The sequence below is a fragment of the Pyxicephalus adspersus genome, chromosome Z (genome assembly GCF_032062135.1).
Source record: "Pyxicephalus adspersus chromosome Z, UCB_Pads_2.0, whole genome shotgun sequence".
In the NCBI taxonomy this organism is placed as follows: Eukaryota; Metazoa; Chordata; class Amphibia; order Anura; family Pyxicephalidae; genus Pyxicephalus; species Pyxicephalus adspersus.
In genome coordinates this window covers 53,933,977-53,949,750 of record NC_092871.1, presented here as the reverse complement: position 1 = coordinate 53,949,750, position 15,774 = coordinate 53,933,977, and the positions used below count along the sequence as shown (strand labels likewise).

Sequence of the window (15,774 nt, the reverse complement as noted above, 5' to 3'; positions counted from 1 at the left end):
CAGGTTAATTACCCTGTAGTGCCCCCGGGATCGCCTGCAGTCACAGCTGTGACCGCAAAGTTCCCACGGTCATGTGACCATGGGAACTGAACTACAGATGAATTCTGTAGTTCCACTATGATCCCCGGGGCACCACAGGTTAAATAAACTGTAGTGCTCCCGGGATCGCCTGAAGTCACAGCTGTGACCGCAAAGTTCCCATGGTCATGTGACTGTGGGAACTGAACTGCAGATGAACTCTGTAGTTCCACTACGATCCCTGGGGCACTACAGGGGATCGCACACTCTTCTCAATGATTAGCTCAGTGTGCAATCCCTAGGGATTAATTAACCTGTAGTGCCCCGGGGATTGCACACTCTTCCCAGTGATTGCAGACTCTGCTGCAATCATTGAGATGTCCGGCCAGCAAGCATCTCTAAAGCTGCGTACACACTTCCAATTTTTATCGTTGGAAATGAACGGCGAACGAAAGACGAACGACTGATTGGCCAAAAATTGTTCGTAAAAAAAGTAACCAACGACACCGACGAACGAGGATAGTCGTTGGAAATGAACGACCGGACCGGCGGATCGGATTGGACGACAATCGTTGACCATCTATCGTGTGTACAGTCGTTCAGTGATCGTCCATGGTCTGAGCATGCACGGTGAACGAACGTTCGCTCACTTCCTGTGGTGCACGTCACTTCCTGTATCGTTCAAACGATCGCATCTATCGTGTGTACAATATCTCAGAACGATCCTGTGTTATCTGTATGTACAGGATCGGTGCCATACGATCGTTCGCAGATATCGTGCAGGATCGTTCGTCGTTCGTTTACCAACGATAAAAATTGGAAGTGTGTACATAGCTTTACTCTGTAACACGCACAGTAATATGATACATTTGTTACATTTTTCTCCCAGTGGATAAAAAAATGTAACAAATGTATCACAATATTACTATCCGGGAAAGTGTGTTACAGAGTAAGAGATATAATGTCATTGTAAGATAACCTGTAAAAAAAAAAAATAGTTAAATAAAGTGAAATACTCAATAAATTAATTTACCATTAATTTTTATTTTTTAACACATTTTTTAATCCAAATTTTTACCATCGAATCTCGTTTTTTTGCGGGTCGGGTCTACCCGAATTCCAACAGCCAATATAGTGTTGAATATAAGGTCAACCCAAATTCGAACACCAACACTAGTAATGGGCTTGGCTCCAAGCAACATTCATGGATGATATTGCTTATGGGTAAAGGAGGAATCCACCTTTATGTGCTTACACTACCAAGCTGCGGTAAATAATGCATACACTCCAGTCTTTACTGAGCAAAGTTAAGTTAAGCAACAACTAACTACAAAGTCCCGTTGTGTTCCAATGTTTCCAACATATATACCAGTTTAGGAATAGGCAAATTTGTAAATGTCCTAAAATTTTCAGGTTCAAAAAGAGTTAAATGATTTTTGTGTGTTTGATGTGATCTATTTGCAGGTATTTAAACTTTGCCTGATCTTACAAATTAAAAAAAAAAAGTTTAAAATCTTTATAAAGGCTTAAACCAGCACGTTAGTCCATAATTCCAAAAAGAAACATCACAAAAAAAAAAAAAGGTATGCGCGTAATTATGCGGCTGTTTACATGTGAGCATTGATATGCATACTGTAGGTGTACGTGCAAATGAGTAGCGTACGCACGTTTTCCAGTAGGCGAAAGTAAACCCGGAAGTTTCATATCTTTTTTGGGGGGGAGGGGGGAAGTTCTTTTTAGTTGCATATGCATGTATGCACATTTAAATGTGTTTTTACGCATCATGCATGCATGTATGCACATTTAAATGTGTGTTAAGGCTGCTTCTCATATTCATCACCCTAACAATTCACCATCTTTAATCCTTCAGATGTTCTAAACCCTTGTTTGTAACAACTTGAAATTTTGAGGGTACACTGAGGATCCTTCTAGCTACTACTAAACCAAATTTCTTGTAGGTTGTTGCTGATTCAAAAGCAAGTGCATCTAGGAAGGCAAAAGCGAAAAGGCCTATTTATGCCCCCCCGGGCCACTTAACTAACAAGGAGAATTGTGGTGTTACCCCTAAATTTACATCTACATTTAAAGGAACCGCAATTTTATTGGCAATGGAGAGGTGCATAAACCAGAAAATGTAGGTTCAAGTAAGAGAAACTTGCTCCCTGTATGTAAGTGGGCCTGGGGGTCCACTTTTTCAATTAGGGACTCCTAGGCACACTTGCTTTGGAAAATGCAGTGTTTTTTATTTCTCCCCTTTTTTGTTGATTTTCCTGTGGCAACCAAATAAATACACGTGCTGAATTTTCAGACATAATGCAGCTCTGCTTATATTTTTCACCTAGATTATATGTATGTCTGGCACTTAGGCTTCACTCAAACTAAAACAGGACAAAGCCAGTTTTCATCGAGGAGCCCAGTTATTTTTTTTTTAATGATGTAGCTATGATTTAGCTTTGTGTGGTGAAATTCTGAAGATTTTCTAATATTAGTATACACACATATCTACACACATTAGTAACAGTTCACAATTGCTAACAAACGATGTAAATTTGCACCAGAGAATCAAACAATCAGTCATCTTTATTTTTGGGTGTTTAAGAGGTGTTTGTTGTAAAAATAAATAACATTTTGTTTATCTTTTTTTTTTAGACCATGCTTATGCGGGGGTATGATCAGCAGCCATCCATTTATGCCAAGCACCGAATTGTAGGGAGGCTGGCAGACAGGCTATGGACCCTTGCAGGTACAGTGAGCCAAATCCAGTATGTTTGGAGCGACCTGAAGCTAAGGGGACTGGATCTCCTCCGGTCATGAGTTGCTCAGTTGTACTTTACTGAAAAATATTTAAGAATATTTAATTTTTGGACATAGGCCAAATATATCAGTTAGAAGTTAGTAAGCATTAATCTGTTATCCTTGACTAAACTTACAAACATTTACTTTAGTCCGGCTCACCCACTTTTACTTATGATGTTTATTTTATATCTACAGCTATTGGAGCAGCCTTGCCACCACCTCCTCCAGAGGACACAAGTTTCTCATCTGAATGTACCGTATTTTTCGCCGTATAAGACGCTCCCAATTTTAAAGGAGTAAAATCTAGAAAAAAAAGATTCTGAAAGATTATTCCCCTTCTGATCACTCATTATTTTATATATTTTGAACATTCCTTTAGGACCATGAATATAAACTAGGATATAGTTTGTTAGGCCTAGCTCCAATAAGTATCATTATGAGTGTATGACTAGCCACTAGCTAAGAGACTAGTTTGTCCCTTGTGAAAACCCACAACTTTCATTGAGAACAAACTGCATCACTTTAGTTCCATTGTCATAACTAGCTTGGCCCCAGGAACCTGCTTTCTTTCTTGTTTTACTCAATGTAAACAGAAATACAGTCATACCTTGATGAGTTATAACTTGCATTCTTCAGCACTGTGCAATTTAAGAACTAGTTGCATATGATAATATTACATTCGCTCAGTACCCACCTCTCTTTGTTTCCTTTCACATACACAGCCAGTTCAAGATCGATGGAGTCAGCCAGCCCTCAGGAGGTTCCATCCCCACCCCGGTGACATCGCAGACATCCTTCTAGTAAGTTTCTTCTGTATCAATTAATCAATTGAATAAATAATTGATCAGTAATGTAACTTGAATTCATTGACCTGTAATAAACTGTAGATGCACACAGAACAGGGAGCAGGTGTGCGCTAATTAATTGCTATGACCTCACCATTGACAGCTTAACAGATCCTTTATAATCACGCAGCTGCAAACTAATCGCCTTAATTGGCGTATTCTCGACCCCATTGCTCATTTATCAAAGTCAAAATCCGGCTGGCAAGTGAAGGCGAGTATACTAGCACTCGGCTCTGACTCCGACTCTGGCTTGCAGAAATACGCCTTGCATATCGGCGCATAGATACGGGCATCGAGCTTTCGTGTACTCACTTGATAAATAAGGCTTATTGTCCAGCAGAGCTCACACTGACCCCTCTCAATAAGAAGGCTGCCAAAGTAGCCCAAATTAGCAAAACCATGAATTACCAACAGGCATTTGAATAGAAGCAGCACCTCTGAGGACACTTTGGGTTCAGTGATGAGACCCCATGGGCGAAACACTGGAAAAAAGGGAACAATTCTTGCTGTCCAGAAAAATGAGAAGTTTGACTTGGTGCGGAGAGGTATACCTGTGTTGGGTGCTTAAATATACAAAAACTTTGTTTTCACCTCACATATAAGGAATCACTATGCACAATAATGTAACTAATGTTAATGTAACTAGAGGGAGTGGTAAGGGTGCCCAGAAAAGGAAGGCCAGCCCTGGGTTTGGGCACCCCAACATGTTTGCAAAGTTATGTGAAAATGTGCAGGTGGCAAACCCAGTAGTGGCAGCTCTAGATAGTTACTGCTACCCTTAACAGCAGGGAGAGCAGCACATCTAGTAGTGGTGGGGAGGGAAACACAGGAAGGAAAAGACAATTGGTAGTCATAGGAGATTCTATCATCAGGGGGACGGATAGAATAGTTTGTCACCTGGATCCCTTCAAACGAATGGTTTGCTGTCTCCCTGGTGCCAGGGTTCGGCATGTGGTGGACCGAGTGGACAAACTACTGGGAGGGGCTGGACAGGACCCAGCTGTCTTGGTCCATGGTGGAACCAATGACAATATAAATGGAAGATGGAGCATCCTTAAAAATCAGTTCAGGGAACTAGGTTTCAAGTTGAAGAAAAAGACCTCCAAGACTATATTCTCTGGAATATTGCCTGTGCCATGGTCAACAAAGGAAAGGCAGAGGGAGCTTAGGCAGCTAAACACATGGCTTAAGTCCTGGTGTAGAATGGTTTGGGTTCATAGAGCACTGGACTGACCTTTCATTAGGGTACAACCTGTATGCCAGAGATGGTTTGCACCTAAATGAATGGTCTGCTGTGCTAGGGGAATGATTTAGGGGAATGGATTTTTAAACTAGGACAGAAGGGGGTGGGACAGTCAAATAAGGTGGCAAAAGGGTTAGTCAGGGGTCAGACACTAGTGGAGGGTGGATTGGGGATTGGAGGTGGAGTTGGGTGGAGGATTATGGATAATTGTAAGGAGCTTCCCATGTTACAAACAAACATTGGATTGTGCAGTACTAGTTGTACTAAAAAACAAAATGATTTTGCAAACAATGATAGTAAAAGCAGCAATGGTTTAAAGAGCCTGTTCACCAATGCTAGAAGTCTAGCAAACAAGATAGGGGAGTTGGAAGCCTTAATGAGTGAGGAGAATTAGGACTTAGTTGGTATTGCTGAATCCTAGCTTTGTTCTTCGCATGACTGGGCTGTCAATATTCCTGGGTATGCTCTCTTTGGTAAAAACGAAAGGGTGGTGGTGTCTGTCTGTATGTGAGAAGTGATCTAAAAGTGAATGTGAAAGAAGAAATTGCGAAGGGAACAAGCAATGAGATAGAGGCATTATGGGTGGAGTTGAATATGGGGTTGAATAACACACAATTAATGTTTGGTGTCTGCTATAGGCCCCCCAGTGCTAAGGAAGAAATAGAAAATCCACTACTAGCACAGATGGAAAAAGCAGCAAAAAGTGGAAGTGTTTTAACCCCCTAAGGGGTGTTCCCGAGTGTGACTCGGGGCCGGAAAAATTGCAAAAAGCGGTAATCCCGAGTCACACTCGGGGTACCTTTGGGGGTCCCCCTTTTTTTGCATCAAAAAATGACAGAATTAGAACGCTAGGGGGGTTTTTTAATCATGGGAGATTTCAACTACCCTGACATTGACTGGAGTAATGGCACTACAGGAACAGCAAAAGGGAGGAAATTTGTGAATTTAATACAAGATAATTTCATGGTACAGTTTATAGAAGCTCCAACTAGAAATGATACTCTGCTGGACCTAGTTCTTTCTAACAATGCGGAGCTTATAAAAAATGTGCAAATAATAGAGAATCTGGGTAGCAGTGACCATAATATGATTTAATTTATTGTAAGCTGTAAACAGGAAGCAAAAACAGGGAAGATAAAAACATTTATTTTAAGAGAGCAAATTTTCCATTTTTAAGGGCGACTCTCTGTGACTTGGACTGGGAGACAATATTGTCCTCAAAGAACACAGAACAGAAATGGGAATGTTTCAAGTCTGTTCTACAAAAGCAAACTGAAAAATATATTCCAATGAGTAATAAGTTTATAATAATAATAAGAGGCTAAAATCAAACCTATGTGGCTTACAGCTGATGTTAAAAAAGCCATAAGGAACAAGAAAGGGGCATTCCAAAAATAAAAATATGAGGATCACCTTTATCATTTGAAACCTATAAAGAATATAACAAAAGATGTAAAAAGGCGATAAAATGTGCAAAACTTCAAAATGAAAGATAGATTGCAAAGGAAAGTAAGGCAAACCTCAAAACATTTTTCAAATATATTAATAGCAAAAAGTTCAGATCTGAGCATGTAGGACCCTTAAAGGATGTCTCTAGGTTGGTAACTGGGGATAAATATAAGGCAAATTTACTAAACACTTTTTTTAGCTCTGTGTACATGAAGGAAAATGGCAGAGCTCAAGTCCAAACTCAAAATAGCAATTTCACTGCCTTAAATGAATCACAATGGCTCAGAATTGATATGATTGAGAAACAGCTCGTAAAAATTAAGGTTGACAAAGCACCAGGACCTGATGGCTTACATCCACACGTCCTCAAAGAGCTGAGCTCAGTTATTTCAAAGCCATTATTTCTAATATTTGGAGTCTCTTTAGTCACTGGCAAGGTACCGATGGATTGGCGTAAGGCCAATGTGGTTCCTATCTTCAAAAATGGAGCAAAGTCATTACTAGGTAACTACAGACCTGTTAGTTTAACGTCCATAGTTGGAAAGGTCATAGAGAGTTTGATAAAGAGCCATATAGAGGAGTTTCTTCTAGAAATAAATATTATAAGTGATAATCAGCATGGCTTCAAGAAAGACAGAAGTTGTCATACAAGTTTACTCTCTTTTTTTGAGGAAGTAAGTAAACAGGTAGACAGTGGAATATCAGTTGATATAGTGTACTTGGACTTTGCTAAAGAATTTGACACTGTACCCCACAGACGGTTAATATGCAAGTTAGGGTTGATAGGTTTAGAACTTTAGTTTAAGTCTGTAAATGGATAGAGAACTGGCTTAAAGATCGCATCCAGAGAGTTTTAATTAATGATTCATACCCTGAATGGTCTAAGGTTATTAGTGGTGTACCCCAGGGTTCAGTGTTGGGACTGTTTAGCATTTTCATAAATGATATAGAGCTTGGGAATAAAAGTACCATTTCCGTGTTTGCAGATGACACCAAACTATGTAATGGAATTAAGTCCATACAGAATGTCTATAATCTACAAGCAGACCTGAATGTACTGTTTGATTGGGCAGCCAAGTGGCAAATTACATTTATTATAGATAAATGTAAAGTTATGCACTTGGGAGATAACACATGCATGCTTCATACTGTCTAGGGGTCATACACTTGGGGGAGTCAGAAATGGTAAAGGATCTGGGGGTTCTGGTAGATCATAGACTTAATAACAGCATGCAATGCCAAACTGCAAAATCTAAAGCTAGTAAAGTACTTTCTTGTATTAAGAGGAATGGATTGCAGAGATCGAGACATATTCCTGCCCTTGTACAAAGCATTGGTCAGACCACATCTGGAATATGCAGTCCAGTTTTGGGCACCAGTTCACAAAAAGGACATTGTGGAATTCAGTCCAGTTTTGGGCACCAGTTCACAAAAAGGACATTGTGGAATTGGAGAGATTGCAGAGAAGGGCAACTAAATTAATAAAAGGAATGGAGGAGCTCAGCTATGAGGAGAGATTAGCTAAACTGAATCTATTCTCCCTTGAAGAGACGTTTAAGGGGGATATGATAACCCTGTGCAAATTTTTAAACAGTCCATATAGAGAACTCTCTTCCCCATTATTCACTTTGAGATCAATACAACTATGTCTTATAGGGTTTTTGTTATCTGGGATATATTTCCCTAGTGGTTGAACTTGATGGACTTATGTCTTACCTAACCCACTATGTAACTATGTAATATTGGAGTAACACCAAAAATGTTAAGGCTATAATTCATTTTCAACTCTACATTTTTGGGCTATAAAGGTTTTTCCTGCATTTGCAGGAAGTTCGGAGCCTGAGCGCGCCTGCTATTCCAGATTTATTCAATATCGCCCCTTCGGCAAATCAGGAAAGAGCCTCTTAATCACCCTTGGCTATTTATCTAGCTAAGACACAGTACTCAGTGTTCATGCAATGTGCCCCCTAGCTCTGCTGAGCATTAGGGATAAGCGAGAATACAATTTTAGTGAATGGAGTACTGACAGGCAGCAGCAACAGCAGGAGGAGGAGGCAGTGGGCCCTGAGAAGGAGCAGGGACTGCATTGGTAACTAAAATCTAGAACTGGGTGTAGTGCATCGTCAATGACACCCAGACTTGTGTAATACAATTTTAGTCAATGGAGTACTAACAGGTGGCAGCAACAGCAGGAGGAGGAGGCAGTGGGCCCTAAAAAAGTAGCGGGACAGCATTGGTAACAGGCATCTACAGCTGGGTGTAGTCCATTATCAATGCCACCTAGAAGTATGTAATACAAATATCTGAAATTTTTGATTAAACGTAGAAGTGTCAGACCAAGATGTTTAGTGGGCCAGAACTGTTGCTGTGGTCTGTGGTGCCGGAAGTGGTAGGAAGGTAGACGATATTGCTAGTTTGCATCATTAAGTGGATGACATGAATGCCAACCCTCAATCTTACAATACTTAGCTGAAATATTAGGCAAAGGCAATGGTACCTATCAGTGTGGCAGTACTGGGGGTTTTCACCTGCAATTTTCTCGCTTCCCGGAAGCAGCAGAAATGTAAAGTATATTGCTAGCTGGCACAATGGCAAGCATGACATTGGCGATAAATGCCACTCCTGTACGTTGGGATAACTAGAGGAAAAATTCAACCGAGGCAGACTCAGCTCACAGGTGGTGGTGATAGCCAGCCACAGACTCAGCACAAGTGAGTCCTTGTGTCGGTTAATCAGTGACATCTGCAGTGGGGATATAAGAATTGTTCGTAACCCACCTTTCGTTCATTTTCAAAAAGGTGAGGAGATTGACATTTTTCGTGATCGGTTGTCCGTGACCACTCCGCCAGCGACACTAAAGGTTCTTTTGGACAGAACACTGGATGACAGGCACGAAAGAAGCTTGATGGCATACTGTGCCAACTGCGGGTAGATTTCAAGCCTGTTGACCCACAAATTAATGGCATCACTACTGTCAGGACAGGCAACCTCCTCATAACTGTTCTCCTCAACACAAACACCACCAGCAAGAAAAGAGCCATCGTAATCATGCACCATGCGCTTCATGCGTTCTCGATGGTTATGCCCCCCCACTTCACTTGTTTGAGGTGGTCGCATCAGGTTTCGCCAGGCATCCAGAAAATCCCACCTGCCTTGGCCTAGACTTTTGGATGTGTGCAGCCTGCTGCCACTACTGCTGCTTCTGCCACTACAGGAGGATACGGTGGAGGCAGTGTCGGCCTGAGCTCCTTGTGTGGAATGTGGTGCGCGGAACTCCTCACATAGCCGGTAGCATAGTAGTCTGCTCGGGCTGGTCACCTTTTCTTTATCTTGCGCTGGGTTGGGTAGAAACTGTGACATTTTGTCTTTGTAGCAATGATCCAGAAGGGTGGTCAGCCAGTAATCATCCTGGTTTTTGATGCTGCAAATGCGGGGGTCCCTTCGTAGGCATCCCAACATAGGGACAAACATACAAAGGAGGGGTTGTCTGGGCTCATTCTCCTCCTGTCCTTCAGTAGGCACCAAAACATCATCTTCCTCATCACCCACCTCCTCCTCTTCAAGCTTCAGCAGTTCCTGTTGTTCCATCGCCCGCACAACATGGTCATGTTCATCATCTTTATCATCATAATCATGGAGCCTATCTCAGTAAGTCCTCCAGTCCTGGGTACGTGCTGAGGAACTTCTGCACCACCAGGTTCAGTACCTGCGCAAAACAGGGCACATGTGTTATGTGGCCCATGCGCAGCGTGGTCACAAGGTTGGCCCCGTTGTCACACACTACGTTGCTGTTGTGAGCCGGAAGGGCGTCAGCCAGGTCTAAATCTCTCTGTGCAAAACGGACAAGAATTCCCTAGCAGTGTGACTTTTCTCCCCCAAGGACACCACTTTCAGTACTGCCTGGCAACACGTGTGCTTAAGGGAGCGTGCCCGCTTAACCACAGTGTCCTCCGCTGCTCACCTTTCAGGAGGAGTGTCGAAATGAGAGGGGTTGACGGTAGAAGGAATGCAGGAGGAGGAGGGAGAGGACTGGGGTGGTCCATGCTTTCCCATCACACCTCTCGGCAGGGGGGCACCAGGTGCCAGGTGCTGCAATGCCTCTTGCAGACTACAGCCCACTTAGCTATGCAAGGCCACCCAGTGAATGGTGAAGGATAGGTAGCGTCCCACTCCATGCATGGTTGTCAAGCTGTCCAAGGTGATGTGGATTTGGCTAGACACCGAGAATGCCAATGCCCGAGAGATGTTATCCATTACTTGTCAATATAAACTGGGTACAGTTGTGCGGGAGAAGTATTGCTTGCTTGGTATATTCCACCGCCGCCTGGCACAGGCCATCAGGATACAAAAGGGAGCTGAAGTCCACAAGGCTGTACGGCAGTAGCTGCAAGGCCAATAGTTTGGCTAGACATGAATTGAGTTCAATGACTCTTTTGTTGATTTGCCCCATAGCCTGATGCCTTGCTCAGAACTCCAGGAGAGTGGGCTGAAGGGACTGGGAGCTAGGGGAGCTGAAGGGGTCACTGGAGTACCCATCTTGCGGAGACAAATGTCATCTGATGCCAAGAAACCTGCATGCAGAAGCTGATACTTCCTAGCTGCTAGAAGTCTGGCTGGAACCAACCCCTTGGACATGACAGTTGAAGGTGGAGAAGGAGAAGGAGTCAGCGTAGGTGGAAGAAGAGATGATGATGTGGTTGCACCTCCTTAAAGAGAACGCAAGTACTGCTCCCACTTTGGTTTGTGGTTCTTGCGTATGTGGGAAAGCAAGGATATTGTACCCAAATGTGATCTGGCTTGTCCTTTGCGGATGTGCCTGTGGTACAGGATGCAGATTGCCACACACCCACCATCGTCTTTCAGCGTGAAAAAGGACCACACCAGGAGAGGCGCATGCAACCACTCTGCTGCTCTAGCTCTTTGCCTGCCTCTGTGTCTGCTGAGTGCCCTGCGTCTGCTCCAGCTCCACCTCCCCCACGGTCACATCGTCTCTGACTGTTCCCTGCAAAAAAAGAGCCTGCTGCTGAAGAAGATTCTGCTTCACTTGAGGCCCCTGAGACCCAGTCTACAATACTCTCCACATGACGTGGCTGTATGATTGTATTCCGCCCTCTCAATACATCTACCAGCGTACTGGTGCTCTGCACACATCTCAGACCTGTTTGACAACTTGTGCTGCTGCCTCCAACAGTTTGCTGCTGCCTTACAGTGGCGGACTCCCGGGGAGTATTCCCCCTGCCAGATGTGGCAGGTTGTCCAACGCCATGCCTTCCCCTGGGTCTACCTCTCATCTTTTTACCTTTACTTATTCGGGCAAAAATGCACCTGTACCAAACGGTCTTCATTGGTAAATAGGAACAGGTATCAAACACTGAAATATCTGTATTTCTTTTACAGTAGGACAGAAATTTAACTGTACCAAACGGTCTTCTTTGGTAATTTAACTGTACCAAACGGTCTTCTTTGGTAAATAGGAACAGGTATCAAACACTGAAATATCTGTATTTCTTTTACAGTAGGACAGAAATTTAACTTCACCAAACGGTCTTCTTTGGTAAATAGGAACTGCAATTGATTTTTTTTACCTTTAGTGAATGTACAGTGTGAAAAAAGATGACTAACCGTGTTTTCACAAATACACAATATAGATTACACTAAATGTGCTGACTGCTGGCAATTTAACAAAACTGACTAGCTATGCGTGGCACTACAAGTAGCAGCAACCACAATTTTACCTTCAGTGCATGTGCAGTCAGTGAACAATACCTAAGAGTGTAATACACACAATGTAACTTACACTAAATGTGCCGACTGCTGACAATTTCACAAAACTGACTAGCTCATGTAAAAGTAAAGATGCCTGTCTAACCTATTCTACATACACAATATCCTATACTTAACAGTAGTACAGGATAAATGCCCTATAAAACACAGAACTGTGCAGCTAACAATGGGCTAAGAAGGCTCCTACTCTGCCCCCCTCACAATGCACGTCTCTCCCTGCGTCTATTCTTTACACAGAACACAAGATGGAGTGACTAACCCCTCCCTCCTTCCCTGTATATATAGATACCTGTGCTCAGATATCTCCTGATTGGCTGCTGGGCTTTGCTGTGCATTCTGGGAGAAATGTTTCGCTCCCAGACGCGATTCCTGACAAAATTTCTTGGAGTTACCTCCCCATGCTTTTCCCTTGTTCGGTCGGTGAGAACACAATCTCATGGCGAATCACAAGGCCATTCTCGCTTACATGTTCAGTAAGCGAGAAAGGCCCGATTCCCCGCGAGATCGAAATTACAAATCTCGCTCGCTTATCCTCACTGAGCATTTCCTGTCACACTACTTTTATGCAATTAATTCAGTGCTTCCTCTGTCCAGCTCCCGTGTTAACCTCTTATTGCCTAGTCTGTTGTTTCTCTGCCTGTTCCCTTCTGCTGTTCCAGTGTTCCTCTGTGTCTGTGGCAATCCCCGTGTCTCCCGTGTCATCTGTCCTTCCCTATGATTTCTGTGTCCCCTGTGTTTGTGGTGGCCCCTGTGTCACCGGTTTCTATCCCTTGGATTTCTGGTTCTTGACCCCTGACTTGTTACTGCCTTTATTGGTCACTGCCTGCCTTGACCCCTGATTTTCTTGCATTATCCTACCCACCCTGGTGTGCCCAAGGACCACAACCTGGCAGTAACCAGCAGTGCAAAATCCTAACCACTTGAGGCTTTGGAGAAGACCTAGTTGCTGTTTAGATTCTGTGCCTGTCACACTACTTTTATGCAAAACATAGTTTCGCCTAGAAGCTCCGCCTCCCCAAGTGTGACATTTGTACTTGAACAATTGGATTTGACGAACAGTTCTAAGATTGTGTTATATGAAAAAAATGCAGCTGACAATATTTAGTTTTCTGGGTTTGCTGTTTTAGAAAATAAACATTGATTAGAGGTTTTAAGTGTATTCTTTTCTAAAAAATTGTCCAGTGATCAACAGTAAATCTGTTGGGCCAATGAATGAGTATTTGAAGACAAGACAAGTGCTAAAGCAAAGTAATTGACTATTGATTTTCAAAGTGAACTTGTTTCTATACCTTGGTCTGGAGCGTGCCTGATGTGTAACCTAGTGCCCAAAGGTCAATTTAAAGCTATTTCTGCAATTATTTAGTCCAACGTGGTCTGAACAAGGTACTTTTCAGGTGAGAGTGTTGACCAGGGATGTAAAAGAGTCTTGATTGCTGAAGGTGGGATCATTTCCTGGGAAAAGCCTATAGAGGACTTCCAGGGCATAATACCAACAAAATATAATTTTGTAAAGGTTTTCTTTAAAAGTCCCTTCCCAATATCCTTTCCCATGTCAACATATATGAGAATTATTACTGTGCAGCAGTTTGTAAAAAGAGGAAATCATGCCCTTGGAGTAAGGGCAAGCCCCGCACAATCTCTCAAACAGGGTGGGGACGGGTACCTGGAAGAGAGACATAGTGAATGCACATAGTGACGTATCTGAAGATACGCATAGAAAGAAGCATGAGTTAACTTGTATTTTTCCCTGAGTTTTGAGAAGGATATTAATCTGTGATCCACTGGGTGCAGTATATTTCGGAGATGAAATAATTAGGGATGAGCGAGAAGGCCTCTCACAGTCTTGCGAAAAATTCTTTGAACCTCTGATGGGTCTGCGAAATTTCGGCGAACTGATTTCACAAATTCCGTTAAAGTCAATGGGCCAAATTTAAACATTATTAGCAAAGCCCCTATACATGTTTGAACCATCAAATTTGCAGGTATGTGTAGGAGAACAGTGGCAACAAGTGACAAATACAAAAGTTCCAAAAGACTTTGTGGTTTTCCAGAAAATAGCAGGCAAAGTGTCAACAGGCAAATTGGATTTTTGCATGATGGACAGCATCCAGAAGGCAGCATAAACCTTAGGAAGAATGCATTGCGATTTAATGTATGCACTCCTATTTAATTTATATAGCTGCATAATTCATTTACACAATAAAAATCCTGTTTATTAATAATAATATTAATATTAATAATTGCTAGCTGGCATCATGCCTTTGATGACATGTGTTAAGAATGCCACCCATAAAGTTGTGGTTTTCCAGAAAACGGCAGGCACAGTGACTACAGGCAAATAGGAGTTTTGCGTGATGGACAGCATCCAGAGGCAGCATAAACATTAGGACATTGAGTAAACTCAACCCACTAGCAACAGTCTATGCTGTCAAAACAACAGAAGAATGCATTGCTATTTAATGTATGCACCCCTATTTAATTTATATAACTGCATAATTTGTTTACGCTATATAAATCCTGTTTTATAATATTAATAATTGCTAGCTGGCATCATGACCTGGATGACATGTGTTAGGAATGCCACCCATAAAGTTGCCGACAAGTAGCGTGGTGACATTAGGCAAAAATATGGAGGGTCAGAGAAGGAGCGTGGGTCAGCAAGAGCAGTAGCAGTGTGTGGCCTCTGGTCAGCTATCGCCAGGAAGACCGCATTGGTAAGTGTCATGGAGAGCTGGGTGTAGTACATCATCAATGCCAACCAGAAGTGTGTAATACAATTTTTGTGAATGGAGTATTGACAGGCGGCAGCAGTAGGAGGAGGCAGTGGGTCCTGAGATGGAGTGTACAGTTTTAGTGAATGGAGTACTGACAGGCGGCAGTAGCAGCAGGAGGATGCGGTGGGCCCTGAGATGGAGCGGGGACCAAATTGGTAACTGGCATCTAGAGCTGGGTGTAGTGCATCCTCAATGCCACCCACAGTAGTACAATTTTAGTGAATAGGGTACTGACAGGCAGCAGCAGCATGAGGAGGAAGAGGCGGTGGGCCCTTAGACGGAACGGGGACTGCATTGGTAACTGGCATCTAGAGCTGGGTGTAGTGCATCCTCAATGCCACCCACAGTAGTACAATTTTAGTGAATAGGGTACTGACAGGCAGCAGCAGCATGAGGAGGAAGAGGCGGTGGGCCCTTAGACGGAACGGGGACTGCATTGGTAACTGGCATCTAGAGCTCAGTGTAGTCCATTGTCAATATATTCCTAGCTGGCACAATGGCAAGCATGACATTGGCGATGAATGCCACCTCTGGACGTTGCGATAACTAGAGGAATAACTAGCTGAAAAATTCAACAGAGGCAGGCTCAGCTGACAGGGTGGTGGTGATAGGCATCCACAGACTCAGCACAGGAGCAGTGTGGGCTCACAGAGGCATCTTGGTTAGCCAGTGAGTACTTGTGTCAGTCAATCAGTGACATCTGTAGTGGGGATATGATAGTTGTTAGTAACCCACCTTTTGTTCATTTTCAAAAAGGTGAGGCGATTGACATTTTCTGGCGACAGTCGTGATCGGTTGTCCATGACCACTTCGCCAGTGGCACTGAAGGTTCTTTCGAACAGAACACTGGATTCCGAGCATGAAA

General features: G+C 43.0%; 1 long non-coding RNA gene across 1 annotated transcript; it reads right to left on the bottom strand.

Annotated features, from left to right (window-relative positions):
• Positions 1-2,566: 2,566 nt before the first annotated feature.
• LOC140343262 (uncharacterized) lies at positions 2,567-12,611 on the bottom strand. The gene is made up of 3 exons (XR_011923286.1): positions 12,425-12,611; positions 3,509-3,625; positions 2,567-2,851 (listed from the first exon to the last, which is right to left on the bottom strand). It is a non-coding gene; the product is annotated as an uncharacterized lncRNA (long non-coding RNA).
• Between the last annotated feature and the right edge of the window lie 3,163 nt (positions 12,612-15,774).